The sequence below is a fragment of the Pan paniscus genome, chromosome 9, assembly GCF_029289425.2.
Source record: "Pan paniscus chromosome 9, NHGRI_mPanPan1-v2.0_pri, whole genome shotgun sequence".
In the NCBI taxonomy this organism is placed as follows: domain Eukaryota; kingdom Metazoa; phylum Chordata; class Mammalia; order Primates; family Hominidae; genus Pan; species Pan paniscus.
Genome location: NC_073258.2, coordinates 88,156,206 through 88,181,650, shown reverse-complemented (window position 1 = coordinate 88,181,650; position 25,445 = coordinate 88,156,206). Strand labels below are relative to the sequence as shown.

Below are 25,445 nucleotides of genomic sequence, written 5' to 3'. Positions count from 1 at the left end.
ACTCCAAAGTTCCATAAATATTAAATTATTTTTTTAAAAAAGCCAGGTAAAGTGGCTCATGCCTGTAATCCCAGCACTTTGGGAGGCCGAGGCAGGCGGACCAACTGAGGTCAAGAGTTCAAGACCAGCCTGGCCAACATGGTGAAACCCCGTCACTACTAAAAATACAAAAATTAGCCAGGCATGGTGGCCTCGCATGCCAGTAATCCCCACTACTTGGGAGGCTGAGGCAGGAGAATCACTGGAACCCGGGAGGCAGAGGTTGCAGTGAGTCGAGATCACGCTACCGCGATACAGCCTGGGTGACAAAGCGAGACTCCATCTCAAAAAAAAAAAAAAAAAATTCACAAACACACTAAAAGAAGTTTTGTATAACTTATGAATATAAAATTCTATGTGTTACATTCAATGAAATCTCTCCCAATGAATACACACACACACACACAAACACTCTTATATAAACTTAAGTATATATGTGTGTGTATATATATATAAACTTTTGATAGTAATGTACTAGAGTAACAAAATTGGCTAAAAGTCTAAGATTAAAGTAAGAAGACCTGATCAGAGCTTTGATGCTCTCAGAAATCAAATTCTGATGCAGTTACAACTCAAGTTCTAAAAACTGGCCAGTTTTGGTTAAGTACTTCACATCACAGAACTTCAGTTTCCTCAAATGTAAAATCAGATACTATTACTTACTATATAAGACTGTTATGAAAATTAAAGAATATTATACAGTCTGAAACAGAGAAAATGATCAAGAACAATGTATTGAGGATTAAATGTTTATAATAAAAGAGTTATAAAAATCTCAAAACTACTCACTCAACATAGGATTTATGTGAGTTAGTGTCCAGTCTTTATAATTTTATATTTTCCTTTGCATATGTAACTTGAAATCCTGCTGAGTCAAAAGCAATACTCTGATTTTAAAATGCAAAAAATAATTTTCTCTTCCATGCTACATGGTTGGGGTCCTTCTGGAGCTTGGCAGTAGAGGAAGGCAGAAGGACAATGTTAAAATCCACACTAGCGGCCGGGCGCGGTGGCTCATGCCTGTAATTCCAGCACTTTGGGAGGCCTAGACGGGCGGATCACCTGAGGTCAGGAGTTCAAGACCAGCCTGGCCAACATGGTGAAACCCCGTCTCCACTAAAAAATACAAAAAATTAGCTGGGCGTGGTGGTGGGAGCCTGTAATCCCAGCTACTCAGGAGCTGAGGCAGGAGAATTGCTTGAACCCAGGATGAGGAGTTTGCAGTGAGCTGAGATCGCGCCACTGTACTCCAGCCTGGGCAACAAGAGTGAAACTCCATCTCAAAAAAATAAAAATAATAAATAATAAATAATAATAATAAATAATAAAATCCAGACTAGTTTGGCTTTTCTTATTCTGAGACTCTAACTTGCTAAAAAATGTACTTTGTCTTCCAACAAGTTTGCATGTGTGGGCTATATTTTAGGTTTTCAGTATCCTGCCAGACAAATACTTAATACACAGGGTGATATATTTGGTTTTTTTTTTTTTTTAATTTTTGGCAACAGGGTATCAAAATTCAACCTCTTTAAAGTTAGTCAAGAGCCCTTGCCTTAGAACATATGGTCACCCAACCAATAAGCATCTGATAGGCAGGCTTTGGCCTCAAGAAGTCTGTAATGGTTGCTAGCACTTAAGTATAGGAATTTACTTTTGACTTCATGCCATGCCTTGTTCTGCATCTCACTTTGTTGAAAAAAAGGAAGGAAATTCAAGCTTCAGAGTCTAAATTCCAAGAGGATAAAGAGGAAAATCAAGTGAAAACACAAAAGACAACCATGCCGCAGAAGAGAAGAAAATAACATTTTTATATTTAGTTCTTTGAAATAAAATTGCCGAATGTCATAGCAACACTTCACATGCTTTTTTATTTTAACAGAAAAATTGCAGGGGTCTGAACATAAACACAAGGGCATCTCAAATATTCATTCATTTAATATTACAACAAAATATTAATTTAATAATAAAACAAAAAAAAGAAGTTGAAGTTTATTTGCTCTAGAAATACAAAAGATGTCTCTTAGAACTCCTTAGGGGGAAAAAAGAGTTCTTCAGAAACCAGGTAACTTAATAATCATCTTACCTATATATAATACATATATATAAATATATATGCATATATATACACACATATATAAATATAAACACACACACACACACACACACACACACACACACACACACACACACGGTCTTGCTATGTTGCCCAGGCTGGTTTTGAACTCCTAGCCTCAAGCAGTCCTTCTGCCTCAGTCTCCTGAGCTGCTGGGATTACAGGCATCAGCCACCACACCTGGCTCAAATGATATTTATCTTGTTTAATCTTCTTTAATATGAGAATATGAGGACATGGAGTTGAAAATATATTTTTCAAGAGTTCATTCACTCCTACTAAGTATTGTATCCTTGAGTCAGTACAGAATTTTTGCCGTAAGACTTCTAAAGCACAAGAAGATATTTAGCATATTTTAATCTTTCTGAAAAAGAATCTCAGAAGGGAGGAATGTACTAGTAGAACACAAGAAAGACATGTATGAGAATAGTGCAGTAAGGAGCTTATAAGCAGAAAAGTATAGACAGACAGAAAACATTTGAGGGAAGAGGGCAGAGATTGTTATAAGCCACATTTGTGAAGACATTTCAAATACGTCTGGACTTCGCCTTGAAAGTCATGGCATAATTCACAGATTTACAGTTACCAATTTAGCTTTGCCTACCAGTAAAGGGAATAGATGGCAGAATAGCTAGAGTTATTTAGTTATTTCATTTATTTAGAATTATTTAGTGTTCAGCAGCCTTCAGACCTGAAAGTTTTGTTGACATACCTAGATTAGGAAGGAATGGCTTCCTGAATTATTACTACTACCCACTCTACCCACTCAACCCACTCTAAAGGATGGTCAGGAGAACTACATTTCCGAAAACAGTGCAAAATATATTTCATAAATCTCATATCTGGTATCCTTGTTTAAAAACACTCAAGTTTCATTTATTTTTGCTAGCATACTTGAGACCAACTCTACCTACATAATTAGCATAGAACTCAACTGTCCAAAGTAAACAGTGTTTACCGAAACAATGGTCTTGGGGGGAAAAATGCAAATAAACAATAAGGACCCAAATAGCCTAGGAGAATGTTATTTAATATGCCTGTTACTCAATTTCCTCCTCTATAAAATAGGTGAGACCTTCCCTTAAAAGACTTATTATAAAGATTTTGCTGTGCATAATATAAAGTAATATATCAATTATCTAACAAGAGCAATGCCAGGAACATGACATATATTCAATGTAGTTCAGTTCCTTTCTCTCTTTCCCTTGGGTCTGGTTTCCAACAATTTGTCTTATTCTCCCTTCTCCAGCTTGGTGTTTGAGATTCTTTTCTGAATTTATTAGTTCAGTTTTTACAAATCTATGTGCAGGTTCCAAGTGATGATTTTCATTTTGTGAGCAATACAATATGTTTCTTCTATTTTTCTTTATAACCATAGTCTGATGGACTAAAGATTGGTAGAACCAAGAATATCAATGGATAAAGGAAAGAAAAGATCAAAATGATAAAAAGAATAAATGGCAAATAATAAAGGATACTAGACAAGTACAATATCCTTGAAGTCAAATATTGTCAAGAAGTCTGAAAAGAAAAGATCTCTGATAAACACGGGTAGGTAATAACAATATCTGTATGGTATTTTATTTAATCCTCACAACATCAGATTTACAGATGAAAAGGAGGCTTAGCAAAGTGTCTTGTCCAGAATTGCTCAGCTAATAAAAAAAGAAACCAGATTTAGAATCTAAGTCTTTAATCTAAATCCTACATTCTATTTCTACTACAGTATCCTAGCCCTAGTGAAGAAAGAGGTCCAAAGCTTTGGATGGAATAAATAAAATCACTGAGAATAAATTAATAAATATAAGAGGTTTTTTAACAATAATAAGATGGAAGAAAGACAGGATAATTGCTATAACGAGGCAGAATGGTCCAGCTTCAAAAATGAGAAGACCTAGGCTTATTGGCTATAGCCTAAAAGCTTACAGGCTAAATTCTTTCAGAGTATAGTTAATGTACTAAGACATTTTTAAAAAAGAACTTTCCGAGAGCTCTACATACCAAAATAACATACTGTAAAAATCCTTAAAAGAGACATTGTAACAATTAAAAATAAAATGATAGTTCCAGAATTAATCAGAGCATCAATCAGAATCATTACAGTGCTGGATGCTGGGTATGATGGCTCACACCTGTAGTTCCAGAACTTTGGGAGGCTGAAACAGGAGAATTGCTTGAGCCCAGGAGTTCAAGGCCAGCCCAGCAACAGAGCAAGACCTCATCTCTACAAAAAAATTTTTTAAGTTAGCCAGGCATGGTGGCACACACCTATGGTCCCAGCTACTCAGGAGACTGAGGTGGGAAGCTCACTTGAGCCTGGGAGGTCAAGGTTGCATTGAGCTGTGATCACACCACTATACTTCAGCCTGGGTGACAGAGTGAGATCCCATCACAAAAAATAGAAATTAAAAAAAAAAAATTTTAAGAATCATCACAGTGCTGAGACTAGAAAGGTTCATAGAGGTCATCTTACATCTTCTAGAGCAGAGTCATCCAATAGAAATATAATGCAAGCTGGCTAGGTGCGGTGGCTCCAGTCTGTAATCCCAACACTTTGGGAGACTGAGGCGGGAGGATTGCCTGAGGTCAGGAGTTCGAGACCAGTCTGACCAACCTGGTGAAACCCCGTCTCTACTAAAAATACAAGAAAATCAGCTGGGCATGGTGGCGGGTGCCTGTAATCTCAGCTACTCAGGAGGCTGAGGGAGGGGAATTGCTGGAACCAGGGAGGGGGAGGTTGCAGTGAGGAGATATCTCACCGCTGCACTCCAGCCTGGGTGACAGAGCGAAACTCTGTCTTAAAAAAAAAAAAAAGAAAAGAAAAGAAAAAGAAAGAAATATAATGCAGGCTATATGTGTAATTTGAAATTTTCTAGTAGCCATATTTTTAAAAGTAAAAAGAAATAGATAAAATTAATTTAATTGTTCTTTGAGATGGGGGTCTCACTCTGACGTCACCCAGACTAAAGCACAGTGGCATGATCTCTGCTCAATGCAGCCTCGACTTCCTGAGCTCGGGTGATTTTCCCACCTCAGCCTCCAAAGTAGCTGGGACAACAAGCGCATGCTGCCAAGCTCAGGTAATTTTTTTGTATTTTTTATAGAGAGGGGATTTCACCATGTTGACCAGGCTAATCTTGAACTCCTGGGCTCAAGCAATCTGCCTACCTTGGCCTCCCAAAGTGCTAGGATTACAGGCATTAGCCACTGCACCCAGGCTTTAATTTTAATAATATATTTCACTTAACCCAATATATCCAAGATATTATCATGTAAACAAATAATCAATATAAAATATTATTAATGAGATATTTGAATTATTTATCCATACCAAGTCTTTGAAATCTGATGTATGCTTTATACTTACGGCAATCTACGTTTGACTAGCGACATTTCAAGCGCTCAATAGCCGTATGTGCTAGTGGCTACCACATTGGACAATGCTGTTTTACATAATCACGAAAGTAACTGCAGCCTGCAGACATCAAGTGACTTTCTAAAGATTAAAGTTCATAGGGTGGTAATAAAATGCATGGCACAACTTTTTTCTCTTCATTCATATTGAAATCATAAAAAAATTCATAGTACGTTAATGTGACCATACTGTAGCTCTTGGGGGCTGGTTATTGATCAAATTGAACAGCTCCTAAACCAAGTAAGACAATGATTACAGATTTTTTTTGGTGGTGATATATAATTTTCAAGGAGGTCTTTCTTCTAAAGATTATAGTCAAGAAGGCAGCAATCACAATGACCTTTCTAAAAGTAAACTGATAGGTAACCTGATATAGCAAGCTTCATGAAAAGTATTTTATCACTGTGAGTCACATGAAGACAAAACGAATTACGATTTATTCAGGTGTTCCTTCAGGTATTTATTATCTGAATCTGAAAAAGTTTCTAAAAAAAAAAAAACTTGTCAGAGAAAATACACAGCAATCTGTAGCCAAAGAATAATGACAGCTCATGTCTGACTAGAAAATATTGTTAACATTTTTTAAATTTATGCATTATGACTTTTGTAAAACTCAACTTTAATAATAAAGAGGAAAAGTTTGATAAGTCCTGTAAGCCAAAATTACATATAAAATTGCTTATATTTTGGTGACTAAAATAAAAAAGCAATAGTTTATAGAAACTCGATGTCATGATCAATATTGTTATTTCTCCACAAGAACAGTGTGCTCTGGAGTACAGGAGAGCTACAAAAAGTCTTACTTAGTTTCAGAGGAAAAAGTAAATTTGACAAATCATATGGTGGGAATGATTTAATTCCTCTTCATATTAAAAGAGGATGTAACCTCTGAATTAGAAACACTAAGGAAATGTTCTTTAGTTATATATTGTAGGACTTTTTACAGACAACCTACTGAATGCTATTAATTTAGCTAATTAAAATTCTTAAAGTAGAAGTAATTTTTTAACACATTCCCCTTCTTTAAAACTAGCCATTTTTATGGGCAAGGACTTCATGTCTAAAACACCAAAAGCAATGGCAACAAAAGCCAAAATTGACAAATGGGATCTCATTAAACTAAAGAGCTTCTGCACAGCAAAAGAAACTACCATCAGAGTGAACACGCAACCTACAAAATGGGAGAAAATTTTTGTAACCTACTCATCTGACAAAGGGCTAATATCCAGAATCTACAATGAACTCAAACAAATTTACAACAAAAAAACAAACAACCCCATCAAAAAGTGGGCGAACGACATGAACAGACACTTCTCAAAAGAAGACGTTTATGCAGCCAAAAGACACATGAAAAAATGCTCATCATCACTGGCCATCAGAGAAATGCAAATCAAAACCACAATGACATACCATCTCACACCAGTTAGAATGGCGATCATTCAAAAGTCAGGAAACAACAGGTGCTGGAGACGATGTGGAGAAATAGGAACATTTTTACACTGTTGGTGGGACTGTAAACTAGTTCAACCACTGTGGAAGTCAGTGTGGCCATTCCTCAGGGATCTAGAACTAGAAATACATTTTACCCAGCCATCCCATTACTGGGTATATACCCAAAGGACTATAAATCATGCTGCTATAAAGACACATGCACACGTATGTTTATTGCGGCACTATTCACAATAGCAAAGACTTAGAACCAACCCAAATGTCCATCAATGATAGACTGGATTAAGAAAATGTGGCACATATACACCATGGAATACTATGCAGCCATAAAAAATGATGAGTTCATGTCCTTTGTAGGGACACGGATGAAATTGGAAATCATCATTCTCAGTAAACTATTGCAAGGACAAAAAACCAAACACCGCATGTTCTCACTCATAGGTGGGAATTGAACAATGAGAACACATGGACACAGGAAGGGGAACATCACACTCTGGGGACTGTTGTGGGGTGGGGGGAGGGGGGAGAGATAGCATTAGGAGATATACCTAATGCTAAATGACAAGTTAATGGGTGCAGCACACCAGCATGGCACATGTATACATATGTAACTAACCTGCACATTGTGCACATGTACCCTAAAACTTAAAGTATAATAATAATTTTAAAAAAAAAAGAAAAGAAACCCACACTTGCACAAAAAAAAAAGCTTCCTCACTAAAAAAAAAAAAAAAAAAACCCTAAAGCAAACTTCCTCTTTGAAATCTATTAGAAGATTCTTAGTAGATTATGCTTTTCTGTCCCCTCGGGGACAATGTGTAGTAGGGGGGAAACTCTAAGCTTATATCTGTAGCTGTTATTAATTAAAAGACTATAATAAAAAGAATGAGGAAATCCAGGCTTTGATAAATGAGAAATAAAATGTGCATTGCGGATTTCAAAAAAAAAAAACTAGCCATTTTTAAAAGCGAATTTGAAAATCTATAATCCTACCTCTACAACAAGTTTAAGCATAAATTGTTATTTTTAAGGTAAAAATCTAAATAAATTTATAAGAAACTTAGAAAAACAAAAAATTTAAACTATTTAAGAAAGACTAGGATAGGCATCTTAAGCAGAACTGTCTTTTCAATCTAGATGCTATCTGAAACTTAGGCTTCTAAGAGAAAAACCTCAAACAGCTGGAATCCAGCTTAAATACACAAAATAAATCACTTCTGACCGAAATACACTCTCAAAAGCTCTAATCAGGTTTCCACAAGCAACAAAACATACAAAACAAATAAAGAATATCAACAACATTAGTAAATTGGGTTTACTAATTGTGCAGCCAAAAAAAAAAATAGCAAATAGGAGACAAAATAGAATTCTTTGTTAAATCTATGAGCATCCATTCAATGTTCTTGACCCTAAAGATTTAAATTTTGGTCTTAATACACTCTTAAAACAAAGATTAAGAAGGTTATCTCATTCCAGTTTAAATTCTTAAATCATTTATTGGAAATTTAAGTCATCTAAAATGCAATCATTGATAGACAAAGGGTATATAATCAGTAAGACATGTAAATATTCATATTCAGACCATCTTTAGAAAGGAGCAGGGGCCTGGCATGGTGGTTCACACCTGTAATCCCAACACTTTGGGAGGCCAAGGTGGGGGGATTGCATGAGCCCAAGAGTTCCAGATCAGCCTGGAAAACATAGGGAGACCCCGTCTTTACAAATAAATAAATAAATAAATAAATCTCTAGGTGTGGTGAGGGTGCCTGCCTGAGACACAGAGTAAGACCCAGTCTCAAAAAAACAGAAAAGAAGAAAGAAAAGAAAAGAAAAGAAAAGGAAAGGAAAGAAAAGAAAGGAAAGGAAATAAAGGAAAGGAGAGGGAAGGGAAGAGAGGGGGAAGGGGAGGGCCGGGCAAAAAAGAGTAGGTACTTAATCTCCCCTGAAAGTGAACATGTGAACAGGACTTTGTTTAGTTATCCTGTACTCTAGGGAACACTGTATTACAGGGAAATAAGAACACTGATCATGGCCGGGCGTGGTGGCTCACACCTGTAATCCCAACACTTTAGGAAGCCAAGGTGGGCTGATTGCCTGAGGTCAGGAGTTCGAGACCATTCTGGTCCACATGGTGAAACCCCGTCTCTACTAAAAATACAAAAATTATCCAGGCGTCGTGGTGGCACCTGTAATCCCAGCTACTCGGAAGGCTGAGGCAGGAGAATCACTTGAACCCGGGAGGTGGAAGTTGCTGTGAGTGGAGACCATGCCACTGCACTCCAGCCTGGGCAACAGACTGAGACTCCATTTCAAAAAAAAAAAAAAAAAAGAATACTGATCATGACATTTAGTTTCATGCATTAGTTTTTGAAATGTGTATAACGTATATAATTCTGTACTTTCATTAAGTTTTTATATAGTGTATCACAAAAAACAATCACGAAATCCAAATAAAAAAAAAATAAACTTACATAACTATTTGATGCTTACTATTAACTTCCGTGGACAAAAATACCTTTCCAGTGAAATGGTTTTTTTCACAAAAACACTTTTGTTTTTCTTTTACTATATAATAAAGCCCCCACAATCATGTGAAATCAGATACAGCAAGTTTTCCATTCTTTAGAGAAGGTTGGCTAGAATGCTTATCTTGTGTAAAAGAAGGAAATTAGAAAGTAACTTCCTAGTTATCATTTAGGACTTTCCCAGCTCAAAATCTATCTTTTCCTATATATCTAAATAAATGAAATAAATAGATGATAATTTTTTTCATCCATTCCCTCTCCATGAAGGAACTAAAATTCTAATATTGCTTTTTGTTAACTTGTTAATAATATAACACACATTTTATATGAATGTATAACTAGACCTCACTTACCACTCATGGCAGAGTTCTTTGGACTCTTAAGACACTTCCAATTCATTAGCTCCATAGTTCTTTCCATTTCCAGTACTTTCTTCTCACTATCCTCCTTATCCAGCTTAAATTCTGTGACCCTAGGAAATACTCTACCACCTTAAGCTCCTTTCTCCTCAGTTCTTACATCACCTCCACCTGGCAAAACTCCAACCCTAGATGAAACTAATCACCTTCTCCATGCCTATAATGAGGCAACTATGTACTGCTAGAGAAAACTACACAACAAAACATAATCACCACACTCAAAGGGATCCTGAATACAGCCCAGGTAAACCTGTCATTTTAGTCTGATCTATACAAAACAAGTACGTCAAACCACATAAATTCTCTTCAGGCCTTTGACCCTCTATCCTTTCTTTCAGCAAAGACCCTGCCTCCTGCTTTAGTGAGAACCATAGAAGCTAACAGATATGACCTTCTAATGGGAAGCTGAGGAGGTTCATGTCTGATAGCTTCTGTTTTGCACCATTTTCTCTTTTCTCCCCTCCTATTACATTAGATAGTAGTTAAAGCTATAAGCATGGGATAAATTATTTACAATGAAAAAAAGAGAGACAATAAGGGAGACTAGAACCAATCCTTGAAGAATTCTAAAGTTTGATGGCCAGGAAAATAAACCTTCAAAGAAACTAGAAATTTGCACTAAAAACAAGTCAGCTACATTCTGCTATATATACATACATATATATTCAAACAAACTGATTTTGAAGACAAATACGACTCTAGTGTTTTCCAACAATATTAAAACATCAGTCCTTTGATAGATGAAATTTTGCAATGTTATTATTACTGAGGTCCAAAGAGCCTTTTCCCCTGTGGAAATAAAATAATCTTGACAGGAATTTTACCAGCCAAGGGTGAGGGACTTAGGGGTGGAGAACATGAAATTATTACCCTTTGCAGACACAAAACTTTCCAGTTGTAATATAGATAACTCTGGCTCCTCAAGAGCATATGTAGATTTAAAATCCTTAACTATAAACAGTAGGCTTCAGGCCTGGGTGGTCTGTGCAATGTCCAATAATATATAAATTGGCTTATCCTCAAAATAAATATTTCCTTTTTCATTACTGTGAGTCATGAATAACATTTAATCTTTGTTCAAAAACAGAAAGGATTTCAAGAAAACCTTTTAGCTGTAAGGCTAATAGATCGATAGCTCAGTATACTACTACAAATTACATGCACGAAAAGAGATCTTAAATTACTTTCTCAGAATCTCAAGGAACACTGAGAAAACTAGGAAGATTCTCAATAAGAAATTGACTCAGTGCATACAATGATCACTGATATTTTCTATACAATGTTTAATAATAAGCTATGACCTAAGGGATGAAATGAAATACAAAATACCATGTGCTCCTGTTTTTATCTCAGAGATAATTTGGCATCCTATACAAGCCACCTAAACACTATTTTAAAGTTAAGTGTTTCTTTTATTTTCTTTAAATATGCTATCAAATGGTGGCTGATTGGGTTAAATTCATCTTTAAGAGAACGTTCAAATATTTCATAAAAGGTGCATACCAATTATTTTCCAGAAGTGTTTAGATCCTTATTAAAATTTGGTCTGACATAGTAGTCAAACAAAAGAAACAAATTTGGAGGAAGAGAGGAAAAAGAAGAGAAGAGAAAATATTGAGGAGTAATAGACTCAATTTATATGTAATATGGTAAAATGGTTCCCTGAAACAATCCAAAGAATTGTTCTCTTTCAGAATGAAAAGAGTCCAGTATTCTTCATGGATGACAGGAACTTGGTCTGACTCAGTACTTGCTTCCATATCTGCTTAATGAATTGGCCAGAAAATATTCTAAAATCATAACAAAGACATATTATCAGAGTGTAAAGATTCCAAAATCATCACAACCAGATGTGTAGGACTAAAAATCTTGGCTTCTAGCTATATTTCTCACTATCAGTTTATAAAATGAGCATTAAATATTATTTGTTCTAGCTCTAAATTTCTTCCTTCCAAAAAAGCTGATCTAAGTGTGAATAGACAATAAATTTCTAGTCAATCTCTTTTATGACAACAGCTGTGAGTAACATTCCAATTTCTTCTTTATGTCAAAGTTTCATGTTTTAATTGTAGCTTATTATTACTGTGGCCAATTTACTCTAGAAAATAAGAATGTATAACCTATAATATAACTATATTCTACAACTAATTTCAGACCCATCTCATGACATTTCAAGTAGTTCACAGCTTTAAAATAACATACAATCTCTTTTTATAAGTCTCTTTGAAAATCTAGTCAATTATTTCTCAACAAAATGAACTTTAATACTATAAGCAAGATAATGCCCTCAAAGCTAATAAACAAAGAATAAAGTTTAAGATTTTTCTGACTTTATTGATAAAATTAACCTACCATAGATCTGGAAGATTGAATTTAAATGACAACTGACTATATACAGTGAGCTTAAGGCTGGAACTACATTGTAGAGATTAAACAGCTGAAATTCTTAAAATGTACAGACTGCATTCAAATAAGTCTTCAATACATATCTGAATACATTTCATAAGAAAAAGTGATCAATTCATGATAAAAGATCAGGAGCGATTATAAACATATGCTAATGCAAAGTATAGTTCCTTCCTACTAAAAAGAAACTATCAATAATATATAAACAGTAACATAAATTTAATTTGGATCTAAAATACCATTTATCTACATACTTGTCAAACTTAAAATGACATGACTAATAATGTTAGGTGCCATAGTGGATTACTAGTTACTTCCTTGACATTATAAATTAAAGTAAAAGCAGAAAACAAACAACAACAACAAAAAAGAAAAAGAACAGAAAAGAAAAGTGAGATGGGGGAGGAGAGGAGAAAAAAAGAGAGAGACTGAAACATAGACAGAGATCATAGACATCTGACTACAAAGTAGCTTTTATCCTCTTTTCTAGTTTAAAACCTAGTCACAATAAAGGAATTTCAAAAATTTTTAACAGCACTAATTAGAAATATTTACTATTTCAAATAGAAAGATAAAGCATTCCATGACATGGTATGATATTTCCACTACAGTTTAAACTATGTCATATGTAAAATCCAAAATATACATTAAGAATTTTTTTACCAAACTTCTATCTTCTTTAATTTCTAGGTTTTTCATTTAATTTCATATTTCCTTTCTAAAAGGCTTGCCATCACAATGTGGTATTTACGAGTACAAAAATAATACTGGGTCTATTTGCCATGTCCCTCACATAAATTTCAAAATATTCAATTGTTTTAAAATAATTAATGGTATTTGAAAGTAAATTATGCAAAAATTCCACTTCTGTCTCTGCAACTGCTGTGTGATCTAAGAAAAGCTACAAAAATTTTTCACGTTCATTTTCTTCACCAGAAAATTGACAATGCTTATTACATAATCTCTACTTTGCTTCATACTCTAAAACCCTATGATTCTGTGAAACTTAAGTATTGGTATTATTCACTTTAGAGAATAACACTTTTATTTATGAAACGTTGCAACATACTGGACTAAAAAGAACACTAAATCAGCTTACAGTTTATGAATTTTTGAACTTCAGTTACTTTTAATATGTAAGAATCAAGACATATGTCAAATATGACAACCAGTTCCTAGAGTAAAAGTATGAGTGAAGTCTGGCTCTACTAGGATAAATAATGAGCCAAAGCAAAAATGGTAGGAGCCAAATCTTGACAGCTTTAAGACATGGAAAAAATTCTAAAGGAATGGAGAAGAGGACAGTGATGATGATATTGCAGTAACAAAATATGAAGAATCAGAATTTAGCAAATATTTTCAAAATGTGCTCTTCACAGTAACAGTTCTTGTATCCAATCTCCATTTAAGAGATTAAATAGGACAAATTTATCTTAGTTTCCTTATTTTCTCTGTAAATATTCTAATATGCACATTGATTGCTCAAAAATAAAACACTACTCCAAATAGGACCACATACAACACCTCTCTTCATATTAGTTGTTACATGCTTGTCAAGACTCAGCTGTATTTGTCCCCAAATGTGTTCATGTCAGTTGTACTTCTTAATGTAATTACATAACTGGCTTACATATTACATAAAACAAAAAGGAAGAAAGGTTTTTTTTTTCCATGAAAACTGAGTTGAATGCTTTGAAAAGACAATATCTTATAACAAAAACAACTCAGAACTCCACCTAGGCAACTCATACTCACAAAAAACGCCTTGGTAAATGAGCAGATATGTATGTGCTAAATTGAAATAAAGTACTTAATGTATACATGTATCCATATTTTGTAGACAATGTTAATAGAAACAAATCTCATGCTACTGCTATGAAGACAGCCTTCCTTGCACAGATTTTTGTCCCCTCCGCTCAGGGCTCAAAATGAAGATATGGGGAGCTGAACTTCCCCAACTGCCCCCACAGACCTGCAGCATGAAACAGAGCTGGCCAGATAATTGGCTTGCTGTTATATGCCACTCAGATTTTATGGTTGTGTTTACAGTAGCTGATTGATACAACAATATAACAGGAAGGAACAAACATTAATAGCATGTAAAGAGCTCCTACAAATCAGAGCAATAAATTTAAAAATAAAAAATAGGTAGAGATAGGAAATCAAAATGGCTAATAAACCAATGAAAAGGTGTTCCACCTCACTAGTTATCAGAGAAATACAAAGTACAGCAAAAATGAGGTATTACCTACATTTTAGATGATTTGACTGACAAAAAGATAAAAATTACCAACATGAACTAGGATGTAGGAATCAATAAGCACTCTTGGAGCGAAAATACATGGATACTGCCTTTTTTGGAGGCCAATCTGGCAATATCTATTAACATTAAATATGTCTAGCACATTTGAACCAGCAAATCCATTTGTAGCTAAGTATCTAACCTATCAATAATATATAAACAGTAACACAAATTTAGAAATACTGGAACAGGAGCACAAAGATATTTTAAAAACAATGTTCATGGTTGTACAGTTTGCAACAATGAAAACCTGCAAATAGTGTAAATGTCTGTTGAGAAGGTTTAAATACTTATTTATAGATTTTTTTTGCAGCCCCTAAAAACAATGAGGATATGTACTGACATTTGGATAGAATCCTAAGATGCATTATTAAATAGAAAAACACTACAGAACAATATATAATTTGTGATCTCATTTTTAAAAATATAAACATAGGTACAAAGGTGTGTATAGAAATAATTCTGTGTTGAACCTGATGGCTCATGTCCACAATCTCAACACTTTGGCAGGCCAAGGCAGGCCGATTCCTTGAACCCAAGAGTTCTAGACCACCCTGAGCAACGTAAGGGGATCCCGCCTCTAAAAAACAAAAGTAAAAAATTAGACAGGAGTGGTGGTGCACACATGTGGTCCCAGCCACCCGGGAGGCTGAGGTGGGAGGACTGCTTAAGGCCAGACGTTTGAGGCTGCAGTGAGTCATGACTGTGCCACTGCACTCCAGGGTAAATGAAAGAGTCTCAAAAAAAAAGAATTCCGGAAGGATATATGCAAACTGTTAAGATGGTTTGAACTAAAAAGAGAGAAGTACAAAGAGGGAGGTATATAAAGGGGTGAGAATTTTCCATTTTTATTATTTATACTTTTGCATTGTTTGAATTTTTAAATGAAACTGTATTATTTATACAATTAACAAAATTTTAAAAAGAAACGGAGACTTCTAATTTTTTTGTTTCACACATTAATTAACGAGAAATTTTGGATAAGAAAAGTCTCTATTTTATCAATTCATCTACTAAATAATTAACAGACTCATGATTTCTAACCCACATAGAAGATTTGTAGTTAAAACTGGGTAATAAATCAAGGCAGAATATGTATTTTGGCAAAATATACATAAGAAAATATTAAAGGAGGTTGGCGCTGAGAAGAAAGGAAGGGGGAGGGGAAAGAGACCTGATAATCTTTGACCTTCTAAAGTAATTATATGAATAGCTATTTTCTGTTTTAACTGAGAAAATTCCCATTACAGAAATTCAAGATGTTGAGAAAAATGTCTTGACTCTACTTGTTGTGAGGTACTAGAATAGGTTGCCAAGAGAAGCAGTGGAATTAAATTCTCTGGAATTTCTTAAAATTACAGATTCTAAAGACAATTACAGAAGTTATTTCCTGATGTGACTTATGGCTCTGCTATTCAGAGTGTGACACGAGGACCAGAACTAGCATCGCCTGGGAGAGTGTTGGAACTACTGAAGCTCACATTCCACCCCAGACCTACTGAATCTTAATCTGCATTTTTAAAAGATTCAATGTTAAAGTTTGGGAACTGCTTTATAGCCCTTACATCAGACATTTAAATTTGTAACAGTTTATTAACAACAACTGCACATTAGGAATCAATAAAGAGAAATACCTCATTTGATTAAAAAAAAAAACCTTTCTTTTTCATCCTTATCAGTACTATTTCTGTTTTCCCAAAGAACAATAAAAAATTAATGCCCTATTTTATTAGGCCTATTTCTTTTAAGAAGGTAAAAGCTCCATCAGTCTAACTCGCATTTACTCACACAGTTTTTGTTAATTATTATAATGTAACAGAAAATTAAAAGGGATGTAATACAAATCCAAAAAAAATAGATAATAAATTCAGGAAAGTGACCGGAATTTTAATGATTATAAACTTCTTAGCATTCAAGTAATTTCAACAAGTTAGGCTTGCTATAATAAATGTCTCTACGTGTTTCATATCAGTAGAAGTTGCTGGTGGTTTTCAAAAGTGAGATAAGGAAAGCCTTATCTTTCATAAGAATCCCTGAAAATATCTTACAATGACACCCTGCAAGGAAGGTTCATCCACAATATTAGAATTTGGAATTATCAAATACAACAAACATTTTTTAACATTCAAGGAAGAAACAGAAGTTAACAATTGTGTTTCCAATAATAGAACTGGATGCTTTTGTGATAATAAAAGAAATCTAACCTGATAACCTCAATTGTTTTCCACTGTCTGATTTTTAATATTATTCTTGTTCTGAACATGCCCAAAGAGCTCAAAACCATAAAAATTGCACAATCCATTTCAGTGATCAAATCACTTTAGAAAGCATTTGAGAGCAGCTGAGATTCAGAGGTCCTAAGCTGTCACAAAGCTTGAAAACCCAAAGCTGTGTTCTCCTCCTCTTTACATTTTGCATTTGAGGATGACAGGAACATGATAAACAGCCAGCACTCAGCCACCATCAAGGCCCTACCAGTACAAAGAGGCTTTGTGATTAACAAGGGAAAATAGAAAAGGGAAGAGACCCACTTTTTCCTTCCTCTAGGGAAGACGCTAGACAGAGATGACTGAAATTTTAGAACTTAAAAGCTTCTCCCATTTCTATTAGCTCACTTTGCAGGTAAACATTTTCCTGGCTCAGTGACTCAATCACACATCTGAAACAAAATCTGCTGAAAATTGATAATGGTGGGAAAATATTCTGTTTTGCTGTGAATTTTAGATGAACTTGTATATCGATGGTGTACTTTCTCTCCCAATGAGCCCATTCACTGAAACTATACAACATGAAAAATAAGCCTCCAAATATGGATGTTTTATTTGAAGTTTTAAGGATGTAGACTGGAATAAGGCCAAATAATTTCCATTTGTGCTATCTATGCTAATTCTTAAAAATGTCTGAAATAGACCCATGGAAGAGGAAAAAAATGTAACATGATATATATACGTAGTGTGTGTGTGTATTCCCGCTCTACACGCGTACACACATACACATACACACACACATAAAATTTCCTTCTGGGTGTTGCCATTCATTTCAAAAATTATCCATGGCAAGTACAGTGGTTTGGAAATACCTTTTCCCTATCCTTTTTTTCCACTTCTGGTGTCCCCTACAGCCATGGCCGCTGTCGCAGGGGAACCCCTGTCCCCGGAGGAATTGCTCCCAAAAGGCGACGTGGAGAAGACTAAGGAGGAGTTGGATGAGGACGACGAGGAGAAGCTAGATGAGACCTGGTCGGAGAGACTATGGGGCCTGATGGAGATGTTTCCGAAGAGGGTCCGGTCTGCGGCCAGAACCTCTTCTTTCTCTCCCTCTTTGTGGCTCACAAAATGTACAGGTTTCCCAGGGCAGCCGTGTGGATTGGGACCACTTCCTTTATGATCCTGGTTCTTCCCGTTGTCTTTGAGACTGAGAAGATGCAAATCGAGCAACAGCAGCAACTGCAGCAGCAGCAGATACTTCTAGGGCCTAACACAGGGCTCTCAGGAAGAATGCAAGGGGCTCTTCCTTCACTTCCTGGAAAGATCTAGATTGTTACTGCCGTATATGAGCTGTCTCCGTGGGAGAAGTTAGAAATTGAATTGTGTTTGAACTGCTGATTATTTGGATTTTTTTCTTAACTTTGGCACATTGATCCATCTAAACCTGGTGGGAAGAAATCTCCCCACATTGTCTCATGAAGAGACTTAATTGCAACTGTGCCCTCCACACTATCCTGACTTACTTCAGTCTTCACTCTGATACCACAGTGCAGCCATGCAAATGGTTATTCCAGCTCTGGCCACACACTCTTTTCACAAAATTGCTCCTAACTGGAAGATCTCACTTTCTCCTGTGGGGTAGGAACTGACACCAGTGGGAGGGATGTGCCCCTGACCATTAATGACTGCTTTCTTTTTTTTCCTTAAAGAATGGAGCTGTTGGGGAGGGACATGCACACAATGTAAAACAGACAAAATGCATTACAACTGTGGTGTAATGTGGCCACTATGAATCCCTATGTATAAGAGGAAAGAGGCTGGCTGCAGCTTCAGCCACAGGATGGGGACTGGGGAAGACAGAGCAGGAGCTCATTTCCTCTGCACATTTTGGCTGTTAGATTTGTGTGTGTGTTTAAAAAAACAGAAGCCAGTGCTCATTTTTTGTATTTAAATATTAAAAGTGATTCCAACTGAAAAAAAAGCCTTTTCCCCAAAATAAACACAGAATACAGTAAAATAATTATTGTGTAAAATATAATCAATATCAATATATAATCAAATATATATAATATACACAGAAAATATAATCAAGTTATTAACTGATTATATTTCTAAAGACTATAAATGTAATTTCTATTCATACTAAATTGGAATGTATTCTTAGAAAGGGACTTAGACGTACATATGGTATAGGAAGTACGTGCTTGTGGTCAGTTTGTATCTGGCAATCTGTGACTTAATTTTGATCAAGAATGTGCCAGATTTATATTTAAAAATACATTCACAGTTTTATTGAGATACCATTGAAATATTATACAATTCACTATCTAAACTGTATCAGTCAGTGGTTTCTGGTATATTCAGACTTGTGCAGCCATCACCACAATTACTTTTAGAACATTTTCATCAACCCTAAAAAAAACCCTTACCCATTAATAGTCATTCCCTACACTCCCAACTCCCCTAGGCCACCAATCTAATTTTTATCTCTACAGATTTTTCTATTCTGGACATTTTTGATAAATAGAATCATATAAATATGACATTTACAGCTTAGATTTAAATATTAAAACAACTAACATTTATTGAGTGCTTACTATGCAGTAGATATTAAATACAATAACCCCATGAGGTAAGCTATTATTATCCCCACTGAAGACGAGAAATGTGAGGCACAAAGAGGCTACATAACTTACCCAAAGTCACAAAACAAGTAAGATGGAGAAGGATTTGAACCAACACAGCTGAACCCCAGAGTTCCCTCTCAACTACACTATAGTGTCTTTTGATTACCTCCGACACAGAACTTAAACAAAAGAAAATAACAGAAAGAAAGAATCAGGCTTGAGAAAGACACAGTGAGTTATAGCATAGCCCAATGAGTTATAGCACCTCACAAGCAGTAAAGCAAACAGTTAAATTTAACTGCTTCAAATTTGAGCATCTGTATCAGTAAAGTCTCATCTAAGAACTTTCTGTGATTAGCAATAATGCTCCTTAAACAAGAAGCAGACAGCATGCAAAAGAGGATTCCAGAACTCGAAAGGATATAATGTTTGGATGTTTAGTCACACTCAACATTGCTAAGAGTTATCACCAGTTTCTTAGTGAAGAACTGAAGATTAGTATAAGAATCCATTTCTAGGGTTTATATGGAAATACAAAGGCATATAATCATATAGCCTACATAATATAATCTCATTTGAGAAGCTGAAAGACATATATACACATATACACATACACATACACACACACAAATGTGTGGAAGGAGAGAGGAAAGAAGTGAAGGCAGGAGGAAAGAAAGGGGCAAAGGAGGGAGGAAAAGAGGAAGAGTGAGGGCAAGCAGGACCAACAGACAGATAGAGGCACAGCCAACAGACTAAAAGTATATAAACAAAGCTGGTAGTTACTTGTCTTTGAAAGAAGAGATTATGGGTGATAATTATTATTATTTTGTTCAATCATATTTGCTCATTTTTCCACAATGAGCAAAAGACATGTTTTTGCCCCCAAAAAATCACTTTAATATAATCTTAATTTGAGGCCATTGTCCTCTAAAATACTCTACAGAACTCCAGTTATTGACTTCAATTCACAGGGCATCATGTCTCTATATGAAGCTTCCTCATTCTCAATGAATCTTTTTATATTCATCATAAATTCCCAAATTAAAAACTATTTTGAGGAATGATTACATATTACAACATAATTTAAGTAAACAAACCCAAAAGTTAATTCTTTAAGGTATCTGCATTTTATCATCTTTTCATAGCGAACCGCTTCCAACTTCTGAATTTATAATTTGCAAATTATATCTTATTCCAAATAACTTTAATCTCATATTTTCAAAATCAGATTATATTTATATCTCAAGCCTAAATGAGGTGGAATTAGTTGTAATTAAAACTGAGGTATAAAGGTATGTAAGTTTATATAGTTGGAATCACTTATTTTGGCTAATATAATGGATCCTCTAATAATATTTAAACATAAAGCGACATTTAGTTTAAAAGTAAATTCAAATAAGTTTATAACTTCAAAACCTCATTTTAAAAGACATCCATTAAAAGGTTGTCCTAACATGGAGACAGGGAGTAATCTACCCCTTAGGGTAATAGGCAGGTCTTGAGGTCAATGTTTTTAATAGATCCCTGAAACATCAATGTATTTCATTATAAAGTTAAAAAGTTATTCCCAGTTTTGTAACTTACCAACCACATGATATACTAGCAAATTCTGGGAAAATAATGTCTTATAGCTACATTGAAGATACACACAAAATGCATATATATCCTTTAAATATAAAAGGCTACTCTAGATAAATACTGAAGACCTCCTCTTACCTCACTGCTTCTAGCAACCATTTCCTCTTAACCCTCCCTTCTCTTCACCTTCACTTCCTCTCTTACAGGCAGGGAGAGAAACAGTCAACTATAAAGAAAGAAGGCCAACTGCATGGCAGCTCTTTGGCTATGATAATTTTTTAAATTGCTTGTAGATACTTTTTTTTTTCTTTCAAGAGACAAGATTCTCCTTATGTTGCCCAGGCTGGAGTACAGTGTCTACTCACAGACACAATCGTAGCGCACTACAGCCCTGAATTCCTGGGCTCAAGCAATCTTCCTTTCTCAGCCTCCTGTGTAACTGGGACTGTAGGCATGTGCCACCATGCCCAGCTCTTGCAGATACTTTAAGAGTCACCTGTGGCTTTATTTAGTTATGATAAAACATGTCCAGAAAGATATAAATAATGAAGAAAAATTGGATACCTTGTTTGGCTTCATTCATCACTCATTTTAATCTTTCTAGCTTTTTAAATCCAGTTTTCAATGGATACACTAACAACTAGTTCAGAGTAAGGCTGGCAATAGAGAGAAGGATGGCAGAATTTTGCTCCTCTGCAAATTCAGGGCCAACACATTTGTTTCTTTGCCCTGCCCTCTTCTTCCGACCCCTACCTGCTCTGAAGTGCCAATCTCCACTCTATACTCCAAGATCCCTTTTTGTCCAGTCCCATTTACTGTGCTGTCCCAAATTCCTCTAGTCAGAATGGTGTCAGAGCGGGGGAGAAATGGAGAAGAAAGGGAAAAAAAGAGGAATGAAAGGAAAAGCCCCACTTTAAATCATTATCCCAATCCTTTGGCTCCTCAATTTGTAGTATTAACCTATTTAGTTTTGTTATTTTATATTTTGTAGGGATGGGGTCTCCCTATGTTGTCCAAGCTGGTATCGAACCCCTGGGCTCAAACAATCCTCCTGCCTTGGCTCTTAAAATGCTGGAATTACAGGAATGAGCTGCCACACCAGGCCCTTATTTTGTTTTTAACCATTCTCTCCCTAAGATCTCCAGTTCTGTCCTTCTGTCCCATCACTCCCCATCCCCCCACACACTGAACTCTAGCTCCAAATATGGGATTGTGGAGTAGCTCACATCTGGATAATTCCCAGTCCTTTTGCTTTAGTGCTAACATGCTGGACATCAATGTATTTTCCCAAAGAAATATTATCATAAATATTATTTGTTTCTATAGTAGCATTGGCACTGTACTTCAACTATATTTTATAGATTCATTTATAGGTTGAATAACTTTTAAAGATGGGCTTGGAAACATGAATAATGTTTAAAAATATTATGTTCTTGTAGGATTATGTGTTCTAACTTTTCATAGCCACAGAGATCATTTTATCCATGACAAATTTAAAATGAAAGAAGCCAAGTATCTTATTGAAGGCCACAGAGTTTGTAAGTGGTAGAGCCAAAACCTAAAGAGGGGTCTGTTATACATGGCATTGAAGACTGTACAATTTCTATTCTACCATGGAATCTCCTAAAACACATGTATGTTTTTTAATTAAGTCAATGAAAACTCTGAAAGGCTAAAAATTTTACTTCTAATCCTTAAATTTTTTTAACTGAGTATCATTCATTCAAACATTTACTGGGTACTGTTTTACCTAAAACTCCCTCTAGTAATCACCAATACTAATAAACTACTACTGACATTGTCAATGAAAAAAATACTCAAATTATTTTAAAAACTCACCACTGTTATTAGAAATTTATCATAATTATTTCTTTTACCTATGAATGTTTGATGTGCTGAGACTTCTGCAAAGGTAACAGATTGTTATATATAAGACACCCTTCTTGCTCAAAACAGAAATGCTTTATTGAAAAAATGTTTTTTTAAAATCTGTGGACTGTCATTTTCAAAACAACAATAATTTATTTTCATTTCTCATAACTTCTAAAGAGTAAACTGAATTTATAAGAATTATCAATTTTTTGTCAATAATATAAAAAGAATTTGTAAAACATGAAACAAATTTACTTTTTCATGAGACAACGATTGTTACTATTAAATTCTAGGTAAATTGTAACTTAGAAATAAGATTACACAGTGCCAATTTGATGTACCTTAACAATGCTAACAGGTTAAAATTCCATCAGGTTAGAAGTGTACACCAGGATATATATATATATATATATATATATATATATATAATCCTTTAAGTTCAAACAACAATCTTGATTGACAAAGAGGCTACTGTATCCAGTGGAACCTCTGGGAACTATTGTAGAACTAGAATAAGACCATCAGCAATGAATAACATATTAGTGGTGTGAGTTTTCCACTGATTTAAAAACATGTGAATGTCATCCACTTTTGAACTTTGACATCAGTGAAAAATCACAAACAAAATATTCACATTTTTAAAACCACCTAAGAATGTCATTTTTATTGCAAGTGTTTGAAAGGCAACTGGCCATTTTTGACATGATTGTGTCCCATTAAGTCCTTACCTTAGGGGTCGCATTTTAGGTTCATGCTGTTTCTCCATACAATATTTCTCTTTGCCTTCTACTAAAACAATTTATATTCATTATAAAATGTTAGAGTAACTATCTGGGCACAACTACCACAAAGACTGACAGGTAAAAAAATGACAACAGATTTGCCACAAGTTTCTCATTCTTAGAGTACACTCAACAAATGAGCAGGCTAATTTTTTTCTACCAATAAAGAAAGTCAGATCACAGTCATGTGACTTGGTGTAATAAGCTTTGTATTCTCACAGGAAATGATTCACAGCATTTATGAACCTATGTTTTCTCATGCTTTCCATTTGTTTTGAGGAAAGTAACACTCCTAACAATCTCAATACTTCTTCTCATTGAACAAATTTTGCATTTTTAGTAAACTCACAGGTTTGGCTGCCAATAATAGAAGTGCCTCATTTCATCTGTATATATCTTCTGAGGAATAATGGCTTCATGTTTGTCCTTGTCTATATATAACACACACACACACACACACACACACACACACACATATATTTTTTTTTTAATTTTTTTTTTTTTTTTTTTGAGATGAAGTTCTGCTCTTGTTGCCCAGGCTGGAGTGCAATGGTGTGATCTTGGCTCACCACAACCTCCACCTCCCAGGTCCAAGCGATTCTCCTGCCTCAGCCACCCAAGTAGCTGGGATTACAGGCATGTGCCCCATGCCTGGCTAATTTTGTATTTTTAGTAGTGACGGGGTTTCTCCATGTTGGTCAGGCTGGTCTCAAACTCCTGACCTCAGCTGATCTACCTGCCTCAGCCTCCCAAAGTGCTGGGATTATAGGCATGAGCCACTGTGCCCGGCTCCATGTCTATTTTTATAAGAAATTAAATTATCTTTTAAGAAAGACCATGTATTTAGAAAGCCACGAGCATTACATTTTTCTATTTTCTACTTTTTTTCAGTCCTCTTTCACTTAAAACACATGTGCAAGGCTTCCAAACCATTTTATTTCTTCCTAATCATTTATAATAATTTCTCCCAGACAATTTTAATAATCTACCCCTAAATGTTGACATTATGGACCAGAGTTTAGACTCTATTCTCTTTCCCATTCCCCAATTTATCAATCTCATCTGCTTCTTCAATCTTCTCTTATTCACTTAAACTTTCCCAGAGTCTAGTCTCTCCAGTCTAAGAAAGAGAGAGAAGGAGGGTAGGAAGGGGACAAGAAAGAAAAGAAAAACCCTTAATCCTCTAGCAAATGGCCCTATCTTTTTCTCTCAAGCTTCTTGAGTTTACTAAACTCACTCTTACTTCCTTATTTCACATTTATTTCTTAATCCACTACCCCAACCCACCTACAGAAATTTCTCTAGCAGCTTACCACTGACCATCAGATTGCAGATGAATACTTTTTACCTCTCACTTACTGGATACATCTAGAGCAATAACAATAAAGATAATGCTGTCCTTACTGAAATTGTGTATTTTAGTCAATTTTCTCTCTTGGTTTAAAAACAATCACTACTCTTAACTCTGCGTTTGCTAAGTGATCAGTCACTGTTCTAGGTGCTCACGCGTTTTAGTTCAGTGTTTTTTCTCACTACTGGCTGTTATCCATCAGTGAGTCACAGCAGCTTTTTAAATACATAAATTAGAATAGGAAATATCCAAATATATCACATGTAGGAAGGTTCAGTATTTTTCTGGGAAATTTATATACATATATATACATGTATATATGGTAACATAATCATAATATATAAAATATCGTTCTTATTT

General features: G+C 35.1%; 1 protein-coding gene and 1 pseudogene across 6 annotated transcripts in view; one reads left to right on the top strand and one right to left on the bottom strand.

Moving 5' to 3' along the window:
- Positions 1-25,445, bottom strand: part of TMEM135 (transmembrane protein 135) — a 273,828-nt gene that overhangs the window by 46,568 nt on the left and 201,815 nt on the right. The window lies entirely within an intron of this gene.
- Positions 17,792-18,204, top strand: LOC106635297 (mitochondrial import receptor subunit TOM22 homolog; annotated as a pseudogene).